General features: G+C 44.9%; 1 protein-coding gene and 1 pseudogene across 3 annotated transcripts in view; one reads left to right on the forward strand and one right to left on the reverse strand.

The window, feature by feature from the left end:
- ZDHHC14 (zinc finger DHHC-type containing 14) overlaps positions 1–21,233 on the forward strand; it is a 221,250-nt gene that overhangs the window by 40,883 nt on the left and 159,134 nt on the right. The gene's annotated exons all lie outside the window — the stretch shown is intronic.
- LOC112482345 lies at positions 3,867–3,991 on the reverse strand (annotated as a pseudogene).

Here is a 21,233-nt window from a genome sequence, read left to right on the forward strand (position 1 = left end):
ACTGTGGAGGAAGGTTGGGGAGGTGGACCTGCAGGGAGCACAGGTGGAGGGCGGGATGAGGGAGGCCTGAGCTCCCGAGAATGGGCTGGCGGGGCAGGCCTGGGGCTGGGCGAGCAGGGGAGGCCTTCACCTGCCCAGCGAGACATGGTGAGAAGACATGGCAGCCTCTGAGAAAGGGCAGGGGGCTTTGGTCGTGCGTGTGAACTGGTGACAACTGGCCTAGCTTGCATGGCCTTGACCTATGACCTCCAGGCTTCCCGAGGCAAGTCAGGTTTTTCCCATAATCGGTGAGCCTGGGGCTCTGCGGCAGGCATTCCTCCAGTGCCTTTTGCTGGGGGGCCATTGTTTCTCTATCACATGGAGCTTTAGGCTGAACAGCACATTTTCATTTTCAGATGGCATGCGTGGAGACAAAGCAGGAACACTAAACTAGGTTAATGGCTGTGTGCTTCCATAAGGAGGCCATTCCCCACCCCCAGAGGATGCCCAGGTTCCCTGTACAGCGGACGGCGGACGTTGAGCCACGTTTGGGAGTGTCTTGGACAGACCCTCACTCCGTTCTTTCCCCAGCCTTAAACGGGTTTGTCTTTGCAGTGAGATTGAGGTTTTTAAAAGGAAATAAAGAGTCCCTTCCCAGAAATATTCCTGATGTTCCTATATAGCCTTGGGTCCCTTTAGTGGGTTCGTGGGTCCCCTGAAGGCCCCAGGGTTAAGAACCCTTCCTTTAAAGGCTCAGCCTCAGCGTTTCCTTGTTCCTAATAAAATGACTTCCTATGTCAGGGGAAAATGCATTCAAATATGTATTATTGAAGGCTACTGGTTCTTCTATGCAACTATATTGTTGACTGCTATGGGATAATAAATATGTATATTTAAAACTGGGAAAAATAGTCCTGTGCATGCTATGTTCCCCCTGTGAAATCACGAGATCACGTAGGTGGGATTTTTGAAGAAGAGAAAGCACAAGTTGGTTAAATTTACTGACCTCAGTGTTTCTACATTATTTAGTTTTCTAAAAAGGGGATTAGGTTAGTTGGAAGTTATGTATACTGAACAATCATGTAATTTAAATTTTTTTTTTATTTTTTTAACTAATGTTTTTAATTTTTCAATTATACTTGACATACAATGTTATATGAGTTTCAGGTGTACAACATAGTGATTAGACATTTATATAACTTACGAAGTGATCACCCCGTTAAGTCTGGTATCCGACACCATTCATAGTTATTGCAATATCATCGACCGTATTCCCTATGCTGTGCTTCCCCGATAAGTCTGGTATCCGACACCATTCATAGTTACTGCAATATCATCGACCGTATTCCCTATGCTGTGCTTTACATCCTGTGATTATTTTTAAAACTGGCAGTTTGTACTTCATAATTCCTTCCCTCTTTTCACCTTTGCCCCTCCCCCCTCCCATTAGGCAACCATTAGGCAACCATCAAAACGTTCTCTGTATCTCTGAGTTTGTTTCTGTTTTGTTTGTTCATTTATTTTGTTTTTTAGATTCTACATATAAGTGAAATCATGTGGCATTTATCCTTCTCTGTCTGACTTATCTCACTCAGCATAATACCCTCTAGGTCCATCCATGTATCATGTAATTTTTTTTTTATGAAAGTAAAATAATATGTAACAAAATTTACCATTTTAGCCATTTTTAAGTGTATAGTTCGGTGACATTAAGGATTTCATGTAGTTTTAGTTAACCCTATTTGTGAAAATTTTCTAAATCTTCAAAAAGAAATGAGAAAGTGGAAAAAAGTATAAGATAGTGTTTACTCAGAAAAATATACTTCTCGAATTAGATGCCGAGTGTCACATAAACTTGGGCTTTTTTGGGCAAGAAGAAAGGAAGCATTTAAGATAAGAATGCTTAATGGAAAGTTCTCATAGGTTCTAGAAATAGGATTGTTTTTTACATGAAGTGATTATTTTTGTTTTGCTGAAGGAGCAAGGAAATCTCTAAATTAGCCAAATAAGAGAATTTTAGAGATCGAAAGATTAAAATCTGGACTTTGAATTGTATTTGAAAGTACAGATAATCAGTGAGACTCTTGGAAACAAACATCAGGTATAGATGAATCTCTGCATTTTTCATAAACTGAAGTTACATTACCTTCACAGTTATCTACAGTACAGCACAATGCTAAAATCTCATGTGAGTTTGCAGATGCACAGATCACCATAGTAACATCTATATTAAACTTTACATTTTAACATTGTTAGTAAAAGACGCTTGTGCCTTTCTAAAAGGACTTGCTTAGGGAATAAAAATAATTTTTTTCCTTTCTATTGTACCACAGGATATTCCTCCCTTATCCCAGGCATTGTTTTTGAAATCCAAAAGTCTGGATGTCATATGAGAAGCGGCCAAAATATTAGTGTTGGTGTCAGGAAGTCAGAATACTATTTCCAGTAGTGGTTCGAGCCAAAGCTATCGATGTATTTGGCTGTGGGGGTTAGTAGGGAACACTTTGGACAAATATGTTTTATAAGTGACAAATTCAGGGTATTGTCCAGACTGTGGTGAGTTCCAAGAGCTAAATTCATCTAGAATTGAGCATTCATGCTGAGTTAAGCTGCTTCACCCCTCAAAGAATCATGTTGCCAACAAGAGTCTTTACTGAAGTGAATGCGAGGGTCACTTAGCGACTTTAACACCGTGTCACTTAGGGTTGGTACAGTTCCTCAGCCAAGGTAACTTTGTCATTTCCCCCATTTAGTGTAGTCATGTACATTTCCTATTTCCTGCTAAATATTTTCCTCCTTCATTCTCAAAACATCTTAGGGCCCTTTAGAAAATAGCAACTACAGATTCAGAGCACTAGAAATTATTTTTAAGAATTTGTAGAAGACACGAGAAGCTTTGTAAAGATTGGAAAAGGACCGATTCTGAGATATCTCACACTACAAGGAAACGGAGAAGTCTTGATGGGTGTTGATTTATGGCTTAACTTTATTGGGAAGTTGGGTCAGTAAGCCATTTGCACACAGGCACTGAGAGATGAGCCAGTCGGCACCCAGAAAGAGCAGGAGGTGCCGACCTACTGGAAGACCTGCATGGCAGAGCCACACAGAGTTATCACCCTAAGACGGTTCTTCTCACTGGACTAAGCCCTGTGGAAGGGACCGGAAAAGTGAAAGCAGGATTCTTGCTCCACCCTAGGAGCCAGTTTAGAAGACAAAGAATTCATACATGAACAATAAAATAATGAAAGCTGAACTCCATGGGATCACGCAGAGCCGTGTGGGAATGGGAGAAGCATCCATCGACTTGGGGTTTATTAGGCCCTGGTAGTCTTCAGAAAGGCAAGATGAGTAGCAGCTAGGAGCATGAGCCGCACAGCCAGGCTGCCTGGGTTCAAATCCCAGCCCTACCACTTATCAGCTATGTAATCTCGAGTGAAGTACTTAACTTCTCCGTGCCTCAGTTTCCCCATCATTAAAATGGAGATAATGATAGGACTTTCTTAGGGAGGGTGTTGAGGGATTAAATTAGGTAATAAATGCTAAGTGCCTGGCCCACAGTATGTGGTATATAAATGTTTCCTATGCTTAAAATTGCTCTGTAACCTTATCATGTTTATCAAAAATTCCCAACTACCTACCTGAGAGCCCGTATTGCTAGGAGTGAGTTTAGCTTATTGGACTTCAGGGTTCAGGGGCTTCTCTTGGGGAACCTCTGCAAAGCTTGGTGGGAAGTGACTACCTGTCACTCCGAGGGTTCTGAAATTTCTCTTTTTTTCTCTTTTCTTTCTCTCTTTTTTTTTTTTTAGGTGAGGCAACCTTTGGTTGACCTCACAGATTGCAAGGACCTTGTCAGCTTACAATCTCATATTTTTATTTATTTATTTTTACGCCTACAGCACCTAGTCTTCCTAGGCGGTCTCCCATCCAAGTACTAACCAGGCCCGACCCTTAGCTCGGTTAGCTTCCGAGATCAGACAAGATCGGGCTTGTTCAGGGTGGCATGGCCGTAGTGGGTTCTGTAATTTCGACATGAATATTTACAGAGTATTCACTCCTCCAAACACTGCACTCCCCAATTATCGGTTATTTCGTTTTTTGAGGGACATTTCCTCACGCCTCAGATTTGTGCCAAGGAAGAGCTATCGGAGCAGGCCGTCTGTATCAGAATAAGAGGGCAGCGCCCTCCTTTGTCCCTCCGCATTTTCTTCCCAGCCCCTCTCCACAAGAGGTGCATGCGCTGAGTAATGAGAGTGTGGGTTCTAGAACCACACCGATTACTGGCCGCGTGACCCAGGGCCGTTAACTTCTATAAGCCTTAGTTTCCTTATCTGTGAAATCAGGCTGATGAATCCACCTCAAAAAATGTGATTAAAAAAAAGATCAAGCTTATATAAGATGTCCCCATTGGGAGAAACCGAGTGATGGGGACATGGGACCCTCGGTACTATTTTTGCAACTTCCCGTGAGTCTATTTACTGAGTCTGGATGTTCTCTACTAAATATTCTATATGTATTCTCATTGCATCCTCAGCTCGCCCCTGTAAGGGAGGTCCTAGGGTTGTCCCCATGTTACAGGAAGGCATTCTGAGTTAAAGAGTGAGCCACTTACCCGAGGTCACCCCCAGTAACGAGGTCGCCCCCAGTAAGTAGCGGAGCTGAGTCTGCTGCAGAGTTGTGTGTTAACCCCTGTACCGTGTGCCTCTCTTGTGAGGCCAGCAAGGTGAGCTCCTCCAATCATGACAAGCCTCGGGATGCCAGGTCCCTCTCTCCTGTGTCCCTCACACAGGGGAGGAGAGCTTGTGCACATGTCTTTGAACTTGAATGTGCACTACATAAGCAAATGTTATTTAATTTATTTTCAATAACCTGGATGAAATAAAGGCGGGCATGTTTATAACATTTACATCTAGCACCAAATTTGGTGCGTTTGTTAATATCTTGAAAGATGGAAATTGAGTTCAAAGTGGACTTGAAATCTGTGTATCAGAAACGACCCATCAACACAGCCGAGGCTTGACCAAGACTAGTTCAAACACGGTCCCCACACGGCCAGGACGGTCGCAGTCACGGTCACAGACAGATACGCTCTGACAGGTCTGGGCATCTTTCTGGATGCTGTGGTGTTTCCTTGAAACAGATGTGCTTCAGTGTATTAATAGCAGCATGACGTGGTCAGGTCAGGGCGTTATCTTCCCTCTGGCCATGTGTCAGACCCGTACCAGGATGCTGTGTTCAGTTTTGTTGTTCAATTTTAAAGCGAATGCGAGGTTGTCAGGAGAAGAGCAGAGGTGTGACCGAGGCCCCTGTCGTGGCACCACAGCTGGACACAGACCTGCGGGCCTGTTCTTACCCTACCCGTGTGAGGGCTTTTTTCAATTAGTAGCTCGAGGTTTTTTTGTAAAGAGCATCTTATTGTTGGCAGCTGTGCCTCTCGAGTTCCAGTCATCTTGAAGTTTGTGCCCAGAAAGAGCTTCCTGGTCTCTTGCTGCTTTTGTTCAGGCCGCTGTGTCTGTGAAGAACACAGGTTGGCTTAAAGAGTCCTCTCTAGTGGCCTCCATGGTGTTCACGGCCACTCATGGTCATTGCTGGGCCTGGCCACTATGATTTTTGTTGTCTCTGCTTTATAAATGAGGACATGGTTGCTCAGGTGCGTGGCAGGCCGTCCCCACTTCTCCGCGTTGCCTGTCCAGGGATTAAATACTGCACACACTCGGTTCCCAGCACCAGACAGTGATGCCAGGGTAACTGCCCTAATGCGGTCATTCTGTTTCACTCCGTGTTCGAGACCATGCACGTGGCTGTCACTGGACAGCCACCACCTCCACCGCTGTCTTGCATCCGGGCCTCTGTCATCATTATCCTTCCGATGGGTCTCCCTGTCCCCCCCAACCCCCTACCCCATCTTCAACCCTGTTCTCAACACAGCAACAAGAGTGATCTTTTAAAACGCCGGTCAGATCATGTCGTTTCTCTGCTCAGAATCAACGCCCTTACGATGGCTGGGAAGACTCTGAGTGAGCTCACCTGTGTGACCTGCCCCAGTCAGCTCAGGGCCCACTGTCTCCCGGGCCCATTTCCTCCCACTGCCCTGGCTTCCTAGCTGCTGCCCCCACGCCCAGCCACTCTCCTGCGTGGCCTGGCACTTGCTGGAAATTATTTCCCTTGCTGGGAATTCTTTTCCCTCCATGTACAAATGGCTTCTTCCCTCTCTTCCTTCAGCTATGTCTCCTTCTGTCCTGTCCCCCACTGCCACAGACACCCCGTTTAAAGTGGAAATCCCCCTGCAATCATATCCCCCTGCAATCGTATGCCCCTTCCCCAGTTTATTTTTAATTCTGTATTCTTATTGCTGTCTAACATAATAAATGTTTTACTTTTTTATCTTGCTCACTACCCCTTTCTTTCAATTAAAATGTAGGCTTCTTGAGGGTAGAATTTTAAAATCTGTTTCATTTTCTGCTGAATCTCAGTATCAAGCTGGTGCTCAGTAAATATTTGTTCAATGAATGAATGATGAGTAATATTGTTCATAGTCAGTATAAGTCCCCTAAAGGCAGCTTCGTGAGTAATTAACGACAGGTACCTGTTTTTGTATCTCCTGCAGAAACTGGCACAATGCCTGGCGCACAGTAGGTCGTCGGTAAATATCTAGTACCTTCATCCTGCAAGCAGATGGACAGCCTCCTGTGTTAGAACTTGAAATATTGTCAGGGAGTGAAGTGGCTGCGTGACGTATTCGGGTCTTTTCCAGTTGTAGGGTCTTCGGGTCTTTCATTGCTAGGCCAGAATGAACCTAATAGTCCCCCGCCCCCCCCAATTTCCGTTTCTGCCCCTTTTGTGTGTGCCTCTGTAATAATTTTGTGTCTGCAAGTACGTCGCTTGTGGATATCGAAAAGAAGGGCCTAGCAGTTTTTAGGAGGTGGGGCTCATGGCAGAGACAGAAAATAGACGTCGCCTTTTCTCTGGAAGGATGGCTTGGGGCCTGGATCTTTCTAGGCTCTGCACATCCTGTGTTCTGTCCCAGTGGGTTTCTGATATCTGAGAGGAGAGCTCTTCAGCTGGAAGTTGTTTCCAGGCAGACACCAAATACTTGTTCTTATTTCCAAATTTCTGTTAATTTGGTTATTTGTTCTGTGAGGCTATAGCCTCCTCGTCGCTTGCTGCTTCTGCAAGTGTTGGATTGGCAGATGTGCTGTGTGGGAGTAAGGAAGGAAAATTTCCTATGTTAATTTCTCTCTGACAAGCACATGTACAAATCTAGACAAAGCCTCTTGTATTAAAAAAAAAAAGTAAAGGATAAAAGAAAAAAGTCTCCATTCTCTAGTGCGTGTGTGTGTTATTTCCATACAGAAAAGACCCCATGTTTCACACGAACCCAAGTTCAAAGCATGTGTGGACTTAATTTCCTTCTTCCTCACATGTAGGATTTAATTTAGAAAAAAAGGTCCCGCAGATCTCAGGCACAGTTCTTCATTTATTAATGGAGAGCATTAGGGAAGTAAAATTGTTAAGTGAAAAATAACATGAAATAGCTCTACTTAATGACCATGGGCACAGAATTAATAACTATTGATAATAGTCAATAATATGTATCGAATTCTTACTCAGTGTCAGGATCTGTGTCTGAAGCTTTATTGGCAATCATCGGTCCCAACGACCATCCAGTTTTCTCTGTGACTAAAAATAGCTCAAGCATGTTGGGTATCACTGTTGGTCGCCCAAACCCTTCCAATGAGCCACAGCAGGACCACAGTCGTACATGTGCAAGGAAGTCGCAGATCAGACCCAGCAGTCATGGGACTCATGACTCAGGGCAGTGCACTAGTCAGCTCGGCTACTGTAACACACAGTTCCAAAGATTCACTGGCTTTCAACTAGGAACGTTTATTTCTTGTTCATGTAGCACAGGGCTGTTCTGCAGGCTGCACAGCCCGGCATGGAGCAGCATGTGTCTGGAGATGCCATTCTCATGATAGGGCAGGAGTGAGATGCCACACGAAACCACAGCTTAAAGCTTCTTCTGTGATGTGGCAGGTGTCACATTTGGTCACATTCTGTTGGCCCAGACTAGTCCCATGGCCGGTCTGGACTATGAGGCTAGAGGTATAGTCTTCCTACCAGGATGAATATACCTACCGGGTAAGGGGGCGGTCTGCACTGATGTTACCAGCTCGGATTAGGTATTTGATCTTGGTCTGGAAATACGCTTTGTGTGACTAAGTTTGCGATCCCTCGCTCTCATTTCCAGTATCTGAACTCTCTTTGGCACCACTTCAGGAACCGTGGGAAACAGTGGAGTGATTGATTCTCCAGTCTCTTGTGTAAGAAGCTCTGAGAACTATCTTGGCTTGAGAAGCATGACCATGACCTACAGAATATTTGGGGCCCATGACTTTGAATGTGTGTTCTCCCGCCAGATTGAGGCATTGTGTGGCCCTGGACTGAGAGAGCCAGAGTCCGGGTTAGGAAGGTGACAGTGGATGGACAGGAATCTCAGTGGACACTTTTCTGGAGGAAGGCAGGTGGCTGTAGAGCAGAACCCATGGCTGTGACTTCGAATCTCTGTGTCATAGCCAGGGTACTGGAGTTAATCAGGTCACCTGGTCGCCAGAGGATTAACTAGGGAGGGTGGGAAGTGAACTCACCTGGAAATCGCAGCTCTGGTGAATAGATCTGGTGTGTGGATGAGAACTTGGGGGAAATAAGGCTGTAAGGCACTTTCCTATTTAACTTTAGATAAATTTTTCAGAGCTGTCTGGAGCCAACTTCTTATTTAAAACTATGTAAACAGCATTATATATTCATTTATTCAATACGCGCCACACTCACAGTGTTCAGAATTCAAAAAGGACAGAAGAATATTCAGTGAAAAGACTTCTTTCCCTGTCTCCCAACTTCCCTCGTTCCACTCAGGGGGCCACATTATTCATTTCTTGTGCATTTTGAATCTTCCAACAGGTGTTACGTTTGAACCTGTTTGTTCCTCGGTACATTTGTTCTTCAATATACTGTAGGAACAGTATTTTGTGTTAATATAAATATCTTCACTCTCAAGTTAAATGATGGAAGGAGATGGAAGTTTATAAAAAGAGGTACAGACCCTGAGCCCTGAGTATTTTAAAGTTTAGCATGAGCCTTTAGTTAACTTGTGGAACAAGTCTTTCCATCCCCACGATGCCTCAGTTTTATTAACTGTAAAGTTGTTACGGTGATGCTTACTGTCTAGCCTCACTCAGAATATTAGAAGGAGTGCTCTGTCCAAGGCGCACATAGTATTCAGGACGTCATTCGAAAGCCTCCCCATGCGACATACATTAATGGGGCAGGAACTGTGGCTGTTATTAGAGAATGAGTTTGGTCGGAGAAAGATGAGTAGATTCGTAATGGAATACAAGTCTTCTTTCCACAGGCTTTCAGAACTCCTCATCGGTCTCTAAGCCCCTTTCTCCCAGTGCACCTGTTTGTCCATGGCTAAGTAAATATTATTTCCATTAACTAAAGAGAGAAGAAATGTTTGCAGGACATCATTTGCCTGGCAGCTTGCCAAGGGCTCTTTCATCTTGATGGAGAAAGCATGGCCTGGAAGGCACCGAACAATATGCCTTTGTTGCCCCTGCAGAGAAAAGCCAGGGTCCCTAAGCTGGAAGCCATCGTGGCGAGGCCTCCTGGGGAGTAACTCCCCCTTCTCATTCTGGCTTTTACTCAGCAGGTGTACTCTGAGAGGCATCCCGCATCCTCTGCCACTGGCAGTGCTCCTGGCAGGGTTTTGTTTTGTTTTATTTTTTTTTCCTAGCAGCAACTCTAAGTCTTTTTAAAGGAAGCTTTATCCAGAACTTGGTCAAAGAACATCACTGGGAAAAATGGAGGTAGTCATTTCCTCTGGTTACTGATTTGAAGCCAACTTAGGTGACTGTCCACAGGTCACTCAGGTTAGGGTCCCACTGCCAGAGTGAAGGGTCAGGCGGGAGGATCGATGTAATGACCCAGGCAAAGTCCCAAAGCGAACATGTGACCAGAAGTTAGGTTCAGCACAGAGGGGACAAGGACTCCAGGGGGAAGAGTCCATGTGGAAGCCAGAGCTGTGAGCAGCGACTCTGGACAGGTCAACAGCAGTGGGGCCCGTGGCAGAGACCAGGGGACACTCCCAGTGACTCCTGGCAAAGAGTTTTAGCACTGCCCTTCCCCTACAGTTTCTATAGATATAATTTATATTTGTGTAAAACCATTGAAAATAATAGCTCTGGGTTACTGGAGATAAATTAACATACTCAAGGAGACAGGGATTCTAAGTTACTTTCGCCTCTGTCTTCTACCACCTTCTTGCAGCATTTTTGATTAGGCAAGGGCCATTATAGTTTATTAAAAATAAACAAAACCACGTTGGGCTAGAAATAGATGAAACCTCGGTTCATTTGTCTTGCCGCTGTCTTCTTCCTGTTATAGTTCCATTTCATGCGGTTGTCTGGCCAAAAGAGTTTCTATTTTTAAAGCACCAGAGGATGCTTTTTGGGCTCGGGTTGGAGAGGCCACGCTGGTGCGTCAGGGGTGCAGCGCCTTGTTTTGGCCCAACCTCTTGTCACAGTGAGTCAGGATCCTCCTCTGCCATCTTAGGATGGCGAAGGGGCCGCCGCAGTGCAGGGCACCATGCATGGGATGGACAGAAGTTCTTTGACGCCTAGTGTCCTATAGAAATTATCTGGGAAATCTATTGAAATAGTCTGGTCTGAAAGTGAAACATCTCTCTTCCCCTTTTTTATGCTGGGCTTTTAATGTTGTTGTGTTAAAAAAACAAACAAACCAACTATATTTAGATGCAGAAAACACAACAGCAGCTGAAGCAAGGTGGTTTTAGTTTGGAAAAGCCAGAGAGGTGGAGTCAGCAGGGTGGGGATGGGGAGTTCGGGAGAAAACCGAATGCCTAGATATTATGAAACCAAGACATCAAACTTAATATCCTTCTCATAGCAATTGGTCCAGCATAAAGCCATCTCCAGGGCCAGCCCCTTCCCACCTACTCAGGCTCCCGGCTCAGTGCTGATCCAAAAGAACGAGTCAGTTGGTGTGCAGTGCATTAGGGCGATCACTCAGGTTTTAGCAATGACCCTTCCTTTTAATTCGATCACACGTCCCTGTTTATAGCCGTATTCTAAAACAAAACTGCCGTGGCCATACTTCCCCTTCACTTCCTGCAACCCAGTCTATATTTGGTGATCTTTATTACATTAGGGGCATTCGGCATCTGTCTCAGTCCTTACCTGGATCTACATAGTCTATTAGAAACTCATCTTTTTTTACTTATGCATACACTGTCTTCACACTCCGCTCGAGCCTTTTCCATACGTCCGCTCCTATCTTTTTTTAAACGCCCAGCTCAACTCTTACCTTATCTCAATTTTTTTCTTGATCTTTTACTTGTGTATACACACACACACACACACACACATATATCTTCCTTTTCTAACTCCCTGACATACTGTCTGTATCACATAATTAGTGACTTGCTACGTCAGAATTATATACCGATGTACTTATGTATATATACATATAAATATACGCATAGATATATATGTTTATAAATAAATGGTGTCTGAATATAATGCTGTTTTATCTGCTGAAGGTCTTATTTGTGCATTTAGTTTCAGGACCTTGCTCAGGCCCTTCTGTTGCTGTGTGAGAGGGTGAGGGGTGGGGAGTCCAAGGGGCCAAATGGACGCACCTCCCTCTTCCTGGAGACCCGATCTGGGTACCCGGGACCTGGAATTCCTTGTTCAGATAACCTTGAACCCACTTTCAGTGGCCATGCAGGCTCTTCCTGTGCTGCTCCACGCCCCTAGGACTGAAGGGTGGGCCAGAGGTCTCTTACGGAAGGTGGGTGGGGTGAACAGCCCTTGGACGTGCAGGCTGGGCTGTCCCCACGTGAGGGACAGGGAACAGAGCCACGGCGAGAGGAAGGCCAGGGCTGGGGACTGGATGAGGCATGCCTAGGAGCCAAGAATCCCAAATTAGAACTTGACCTTCCAGGTCCTTATGAAGACGTTTGCCAAGGAAGATAAACCTATTTCATTTAAGTCTCTTACCGTGATTTAGAACAGGGCGAGTGGCCTCTTTTGTTTTTTTATTCTACATGACAAATACAGGGGCTTCTCTCCCCACAGAAACTATAAGCTTTAGTCAGCAGTATTTTAAAAATTTTTTATTTGATTTCTTCGTAACTGTGATGCTTAGACCAGACTTTGAGTAACTGAAAGGATATATTTGGGATAATTGCCGAGTGAAACTTTGTCCTACCATGAAGCGTATCCCTTTACTTAATGAATAATTTTCCTGTCTAGAGTGTGTGTGGGGGGGATGAAAGTCGGTCTATCTATTAAATAAGTTGAATACAGCACCCTCAAAATAATCACGGAAATGTTCTCGCTCAACATTTAGTTCATGTTTAGTTCATACTCTGTTTTTTCAATTTATACTGCATTGGCCTCTACCTGCGCATATTGATCTACCCTTTTCCCCTCCGACTGCCACCTTCTATGGTCGATTGCCCTGGTATTGTCATTGAGTGTGCTGAGCGTGTGACCGAGCACAGTGGACGGCACAGGAGGTCAGATTCCAGCTGTGTGCTTGGAGCAATGAGAAGACAAATGAGAAATTTAATAACACTGGAGAATGTATGGCTTCGACTGTAGGTGCTAGACTAGGATAGACTACCAATATCTTGAAGAGACGGTTCTTTGTATTTTTTTAAAGTGACCCCTTAGTCACGTTAATAAAAAGGAAAGCACTTTCATTTATAATGAGCCCATTTCATCCTCAGAAACCCTTAAAGGGAGACACTATTATCCCCATTTTATAAAAGAGGACATTTCGGCTCAGAGAAGTTTTGCGACTTGCCCAAGGTCACACAGCTTGAGGCCGAGGGGCCAGGCCAAGAGTGAAAACCTCCCAGGCACCCAGGAATATGATCTTATAAACAACCATGAACATTAGTCATTCAGAGAAAGTAAACGTCCTATGAGGTGAGATGAGGTCCATAAAGAAATAGGAAGCTTCAACCACGGTTCTTCAGATACATTCAAGGATTTCCCACCAAACATCGGTTTACCTGAAATTTAGATTTTAAAAAGAATATAAAGACTATACATTGCGTATTATATGAATATAATTCAATTTCCTTTTACGCCCACTTTAAAAATCAGATTTATTGAGGTATAGTTTACATAAAATCCACCCATTTCACATGTACAGTTAGATGAGTCCGACAAATATATTCAGCCATGAAAACATCTTGACAGTTATAAGCAAGACCTTCTCTCTCCTTCTGTGCCCCTTTAAAGTCCGTCCGTACCTCCCTCTCCTGGCAGCCACAGATCTGCTGTCGTATTTCATTTCAGTGGGATCGTACCATGAGCTGTCTTTCGTGTCTGACTTCCTTCGCTTACCTTGGAGCCCACTTTTCATTGTTTTCCCTTTGACTCTGTTAGTCCTGGGGCGCTGGGTTCCTCTCCAAGTGGAGTCAGATGACGCCGTAATTCCTTTCAACTTTTCGTTGTTGGGCAGATTCACTCAGAGAGCTGGGCACCTCACGCCAACCGCCACCTTGAGTTATTCCCCGTCCATAGATGGGCTTTGATGTCAGACAGATCGATGGTTTGAATCGCAGCCTTTCCACCTTCTAACCACGTGCTCTCGAGCGGGTTTAACGTCTCCGGGCCCTGGTTCTGACCTCAGAAGTGGGGATGATAATTGTGTAAACCTCACAGGACTGTTTTGAGGACTCAATGAGATTTTACATGTAAAGTACTTAGCAGTATCTGGCATATCATAACAATTGATAAGCATGAGGATTATTTAGGCTCAGCCATTACATCTGCTTTCTGTCTAATCAGAGGCCTGTGCTGGGGACTGACTAGGTGAGCTTAAGGAACTTACCCGTTTAGGCTATTTGTTAAGCCAGACTAATCTGCAGATTTTTCCATAGCAGATCGTGAGCCCTGTCTGTTGATGCTTTTAAGAGACATGATAACAACTTCAGTCAATATTTATAAATGTTAGCAAATAAACGTATTTGAACAGGAATAGTTGTGAGTCCATGAAATACACTAAGAACTACAGAAAGATGTACATCATCAGTTTGTTTCATGAAATTCAGGATCACTCACTGTTGTGCTCTTCACTTGTACGTGGGATATTGTCTTCACGAACTGAAGGTTCTGGAACTATCCAGCCCTGGAATGGATCAACCTTATTATTTCGAGAGATTAAAAAAAAAAACCAGTTTCTCAAAAAGTTATATATTTCCTGCAAGTCTATTTATGTCTCTTGACAATTGCGTTTCAACATCCCTCTTCGCATGTGTGGACTAGACTCAGGTCGGCTACTTCAGGTGTGCAAATAGCAGTAAGGGAGAAGGCAGCTTGTGCTTTCCATAAATATTACCCAGCCAGGGAGAGTCTCAACTCGGATTTCCTGAGGGCGCAAGTCCACAATCAGCATTTTATTGTACTCGGATTTTAACTTCTTACCTTATTATGGATCTGCAAAAGTATGTTAGTGTTCTTTTATTTCATCATTACTATCACCTGTAGGAGAGATTGTGATGTCAAAAATCTGGCCTTGCGTTTGTGTGTACCTGCAGAGCTTGATCGCGTCCTTGACGAGTGGGATCTGACCTCCGTCAGGGTGGAAGGCTGAGATGAATGAACTGGAAGGCCTACGACCTTTGCTGTGATCTTGACCTTCATCAGAGCGTACAGATGCTAATCCTTGGTGCATCTTCTTTTGATAAATGTAGCCAGATCGATATCGGAAATAATAACAATTTTTGAGGTATTTGGAGAAGGGGCAAATGGAAGAATAATGACCTTGTCCATTTTCCGTGTCATGTGTTCCCATCTGGGACAGAGAAAGGTAAAATCTATGCCTGCTCCTTAACGTTAAAAGCAGAGTCATTCTGTGAGTTGGACTGTGAGCTCCAAAAGGGCAATGTATCCCCAGTTCCTGAGACAGTGCCTGCCACATAGTAGGCCCTCTGTTCAATCAACATTGATTTCATATGTATTTATTCAATAAGCATTTACTAATAAATCAATACATGGAATGATGAAGTAATAGTTTAATCTACTGCTAGGCTGCAGTGAAAAGAATTATTTAAGAGAGCATTTGGTTCAGATAAACCAAACTCAATTCTTTAGAGTAGAAGCATTTCACAGAAATTAAAAAGCAAAAAGCCCAGACTCAGGTTATTTTCTGGAAGCCTTATTTCTCGAATATCAGTTATCGAAGATGGCAGATACTTTTGAGGAAGAAAGAAAACAGAGTAAGGGAAAGAAAGTGCCTGCTGAGGCCCCGAGGGATGCATGGGGGCCCCGGGACTGTGGAGGCCAGCAGAGAGGGCTGATGGTCTTGTCCTGTCAGCTCTGAGAGTGGTCCAGAAAGTCGAAGTGACTCTGGTGATGCTGGCCCGACTTAGCACGCTACCAATACCAGGTCAGCAAGTTCTGAGGCTGAGGTCATAGTGCCCGGCTAGCCCCTCCCTTCATCCAAGCCTAACCTTGGCCTGGACAGACTTCCAGTTTCTGATGTATGTTTTGTCAGTATTTGCAAGTTGCCCACCACCTGTACTACTAATTTCCGAATGCACTTAGTATTTTTCTACAAATGGACTCACTTGAAAAGACTTAAGTTTGTCCATGAACCACTTAAACCATCTGCCTTGTGTGTCAGTCTTGAAGAAACTGGCTTAGCCACCTATAACCCGAAACATACCACCTTTGCTTAAACTCCTCACTCTCCAAGCAATAACATCTCTGAGGTAGGATTTTTTTTTGGAAGTGTATCTGTGTGTGCATGTAGTGTGCGTTCCAGTATTAAAACTGCCTAACCCAATTATGGGGTTTTAAAAGTAGATTCAGAGCCTTATGCTAATTTTAAAATACAGTAGCCCCCGTGTTCAGCTCAACTCTATAATTTCAGCCTTTGCTTTTGGTAGAGCTTATGATATCTTCATTTTCTGTACTGTCAAGGAAATTTGGGCTTGGATTTTATAAAGTAAATTAAAAAGAAAGATGTTTGACAAGTTTTCATAAAGATCACTAAAACAGGGGAAATGTTCTTTTTAATAAAGAAATTGCAGTTGATTCTCTAGTGGAAGGTAATAAAATATTCTTGTTTTGCCACTTCTCCCCCGCTGCCTGTCATGTTTAGTTTTTTTTGTAATGAAGTCTCCTGTCCTCTGAAGCTTCTGTTATGAGGTGGATTTATTTAGAATAACAGTCGATGCTACTGGTCTTGGTACATCCAGGTTCTTAGGGGCATTTGTAGGACTGGTGTGGCAGTCCTCAGGTCCACAGACCCCTTTTTGTTGTTAGCCGTACCTAGCTTTCATTCCTCAGATTACCTCATAGTCCAAGGTGGCTGCTCCAGCTCCAGCCATCATCAGCCACCCCAGAGGTCAAGGGACAAGAAAAGAAAGTCGAAAGATATGCACCTGCCATTTTTAAGCACCGTCTTATTTCCCTGCCATGAGCTCAATCTTTGCTACTTGTGACTGTACTTTTCTTCTGATATCAAAGAGTAATTTTCTCTCATCTTTCTAAATACTTAATGGTAACAGGTTCATGCTCTTTAATTCTAGGAGATCCCTGGCTGTGAAACGTGTTTATCCATAAAATAAAGAAGAAAAACGCAACATAATATTACTAATTTTAAAAATGCTTCTAAGGCGTCTTTAAACATGAACAAAATTAAAAGCAAACAGAGATAAGTACTCCCATTTTTCATCCAGCACATTTAAAGTCTGAAAATTTTGACACGTTGTCTCCATGTTAACGAAGGATTGATTTGCAGGCACCCTGCAGGCCATCCTGGTATTTTCTTTCCTTAATGCTCTATTTGATGCTGATGTCGTGCTTAACGGCTCTCTAAGCCACAGTCTAAGCACAGTACTGATTTCGGCCGGACCCGAAAGCATCCTTTTGTTAGTGCCTTTGACGGCCCTGGAGCGAGACCGTGGGCTACTTCGGTTGAAAACAGGCCTACTGAGGTGTCATTCATTTTCACAATCTCATTTATCCCTAATGGAAGAGCTTTGCCCATGTCGTTGCTCCAGCCGCATGTCCCGGACGGTGCTGCCAGGCCGCTCGGAGAGGCAGCGAAACGCTTTCAGAAGTGAACCGAGCAGGGCGCTCACTGCCGTGTCATTTTCTCCTGACGTCCTCGAGGCGTTTCCCACAGGGTATTGGCAGGATGTGGGGACCTCAGGCTTTCCGACGGCCACCCGGTGCGGACAGTCTGCCTGGAGATGACCGTCTACGTGGGCAGCAGAGGTGTCCTAGAGCTCGGTCACCGTGTCGTAGGGTAGAAGGATTCAGGAGCCCAAAAGGACAAAAGCGAGGGAGGAGAGCAGTTGGGCCTTGAAGGGTCACATTGCAGGGAGGAGCCGTTGTGAGTTGAGGTCCCTTCTCATCGCCGCCCTTCACCCCCCGAACGAAGCAGGTGAAGCACACGTGAGATCCCCACTAGGTTTGGGCAAGAGTGGTTTTCTCAGGGCTTTTCCTGAGGTCTGGAGGCCCCGAGGACGCTGGGCTCCTCGTTTGCTTTCGTCTTGTTTTCTCGCTTCTAGAGGTACAGCGAGGTTGGGAAGCCTCGCCGCGGTGGTGGAGGGGGGCGCTCCCAGCTTCTGACTCTTTTACGCAGGCCTCGGGCCATGCAGGGGCCGGTCCCCGTTTTCTTCACGAGGAGCAGAGAATGTAACCTTTCTTCCAGCCAGCTGGGGATACAAGCCGCTCTTGTTAGAGACAGTGACGGTGGGACCCAGCCTCTCCCCTCAGATAGAGCCGTCAGTTTAGACAGGGAGTTAGAGAAACAGGTGACCCATTGTGTGTCTGGGCAGCGCACGCCCAAGCACTGATCTCAGTGTCAAATGACATTCTTTGGTAGCTGCCACGTACCAGTCCACACCCCCTGACTCTGACTCGGGGAGGAGAGAAGAGAACTGACTGGAGGCATCGGAGAGAAAGAACAGAGGAACGGGGATTTTTGCTTTTGGGGCGATGGCTCCGTTTCATGAGAGTTCACTGAGGTTTGCAGATTGACATTCGCTGTTGGGAAAACACATCCTCGTCTGCCCTCGGAGGGGCCTGCTGCTGGGGCGGCTTCTCCTGATTTTTGCTTCCCAGGGAAGCCGCCCGCCCGGGCTCCTGGCACAGGATACTGAATGGAGCTGAGCAAAGGCACTTCCCGCCGTGTGTCTGTCCTATTAGTCTTTCAAGTTTGTAATCACTCTTAAGGGCCTAAAAATACTCTCTTGATACTTTTCGGTCGATTCGCTTTAACGCAGGTGCCAATTCGGCATTGTGTGTGGTCCAGGTGGCCTTCTCCTCGATCATTTTGCAGCTGGGTGGTGGCAGGTGAGGATCAAGGCCTGGCAGAGTAACAGTGGGCGAGGCTGTTCCCGGCGCCGTGGAAGCTTGGTTTGCGCAAAGTGGGAAGGAAGCCAGCTCCCCAGTGCAGCACCCAGAGCTGTGAGGGGCATGCCATGACGTCATTTATTGGACAGCACTTTAAAAACTCTCCAGAATAAAGGCAAAGCGTTGCCATCTCTCCCTTGGCAATTTATACTTCTTCAGAGTGCAGTGCGGGTAAAGAAATCAACTGACCCATGCCAGCCTTCTCTTTTAATCACTTTTTTTTGTTTTTAAGTTTGGAAATTTGCCAAGAAAGGAGAGGTTTAAGAAGGATTTTACTACTGTTTAGAGAGTTCATTTAACCATTTTGTTTCTGTCTACCTCTGTTTTAAGTTGCTCTGAGGTAGCATCATTGTTGGTGATTCTGTTCCTTATCCACGCTGGTAAAAAGCCTGAATTGACAGCCACACGTCGTGAGTGCCCCAGGTTGGTTGGGACTCAGGATTGGGCCACAGGGACTTCACTGGCTTGGCCACAGCACACACAACTGGAGTCCAGAGCCGCTCCTGGGGCTCGGGGGCAGGAATATAGTTGGTGCTGTAAAATCTGTTTTGTGGATTGGGTTGGTCAAGGTCATCTGGGAATGATATTTTCTGTAACCAGAATATGAAACTGACAGTTTGCTTTAAGAATTCTGGAGAAGTGTCCTGCAATGTTTTAAAATGGACAAAAAAGCCTGCAGTGTTCTCTCCCTTTTTGCCTTTGTCAGCGAGCAAGAATACACGGAAATTAAGTAAAGATTGCACAATCTTCCCTGGAATCTGTAGCAATCATTTAAATGCTCCAGCCCTGCTTTTTTCATAAACCCAAAATTCTAGAAATGTGATTTTTCTGTCGGCTGCTAGTAGGTGAGATTCATGTCGAAAATCATGCCTAGAAGTGAGGTGCCCTTGGCACAGGGCCCTCTTTGGGGTCTGACGTGTGGCTTCTGCTTAGAGTCTGCATTGCGGGTTTTAGTTGTTCTAAGGGGTCTCATCCAGCGGCCACTGCCCGGCCTCTCCTGCTCCCTCCTAACCAAATGTAGCATTGAGGGGGGTCCCTCAGAAAGGAGCCTGACCTCCAAGGTGAGCTTTTATAGTGTGGGCCTGGGCTTGTCTGTGTCCTGGTGACAGAGAAGAGCAAATTTGAGCAGATTAAAACAACACCAAATAAACCAGCTCCTAAAACCCTGACGAGCACATCTGCTTACACCGGCTCCACAGGAAAGATGGATGAACAGCCGGTGTCTGTCATCCGACCTCCTACCCCATGTACTTGGGGCTGTTTCTCCTTCTGCTGTCAGTATGTGTGAGAATCCGGTTATTGGCATTTATTTCTGCTTAAGCCGAGAGGAGTGTTTTTTTTGTGGGGGGCTAGAGGGAGGGAAGGTTATTCAGGGTAATTTTCTATGATCACTAACAAGTCTTTTTTCCTCTTTGTAGTTCCCATGGTGATTTTTTTGTTCGGTGTGGCATTGATGTTGTGGGTTTTAATTAGACTCTAATCGTCCCCAGGAGTAGAGTCCTTAGTATCTTCCTTTTATTTAATGTGTGTCGATGGTCGGACAACAGAAAATGGTAGAAAATCTTTTCTGTCGACATCTCTTACGTGGCTTGATACCATAACAGGAACATAAGGGTGTCACGAAAGGGAAAAAATTAATAATAAATAATTTTGCTTTTTTTTTCCCCCTCTCTTAAAAATGTCAATCCAAAATTCCTTTGGGATTACCTAGCAAAATTCTGGTTTTTAGAATTCACAAGAGAGAGTAGACTACAGAGGTTTCCAGTCTGTGGGCCTTAGCCTGGGGAATTACTGCAAGGGATTAGAATCCAGCGTTGTCTGTAAATAAGAAATAGTACACGTGATGTATATGTGTGTGCTGTTGCATCTTTTCAAGTGCATATAGATTCTGTGTGACTAGTTAAGCAAATTCAATTGAAAACCTTACCGAATTTATGATCGCCTTCTATGATGACCTATTTTCTCAATAATCAAAAGATATAAAATACAACCACTGCCACATGAGGACACACATAATTTTTTAACATTAAAACATATCTTCTGTCCTCGAGATGGATAGGAACTGCTAGTCTGAACTATTTATCAGAGAAATGTTGATCCGTATGTAAACGTAGAGATTTGTAGGTTAAAGGTATTTCTCCAAAGGTGTCTATGAAAGAATTTTCTAGAAAACAAATTATTGACATTTATTAAATGTAGAAAATGTGCGTCATAGCTCCTACTGTTTCTAAATGGCAGCGTTCCAAATTATTGTTTGATGGTGGCACCAAGCCTCATAAGCAGAGTAAGTTAGTCTCTCCGTGGCTTCTCTCTGTGGCCCCTTCTCTACCATCCTTTAAGGTTTTCCCAAGCGTTAGGAGGGAGACGAAGTCCTTGTTTCTGTGGTGGTGACCGGAAGTTTGGAAACTTTGCTGGAGGGGCGGCATGAGTTACAGAAGAATGAGACACCTTCCATTGTGTGACAGTGAAGCTTGACCAAGGTTGTCTAGGTGTTGCTCACCAGTGAACGCTGCCCGTCAGCTGCTGTGGGCAGGCCTGGGGTTTGGGGGTGGGGGTCCTGGGAGCAGGGGCATCGGGAGAGAGCCTCAGGATTAGAATCTGCAGAATGGAGGAAGCCTGGAGAACCTGGGGGTGGGGGGAAAGTGGCCTGTGTATCCCTAAGTGAGGTGAGGGGGACAGTCAATGCTCAAGGCCTTCCCTTCATTCCTCTGAATCCACCCGTCCACGTGGAGCTGTGACGTCTTTTAAAAAGACATCTTCCTGTTTCTACTTCTGCGAAGATCACTGTTG

This window comes from Pteropus alecto, unplaced genomic scaffold (genome assembly GCF_000325575.1).
Source record: "Pteropus alecto unplaced genomic scaffold, ASM32557v1 scaffold195, whole genome shotgun sequence".
Taxonomy (NCBI): domain Eukaryota; kingdom Metazoa; phylum Chordata; class Mammalia; order Chiroptera; family Pteropodidae; genus Pteropus; species Pteropus alecto.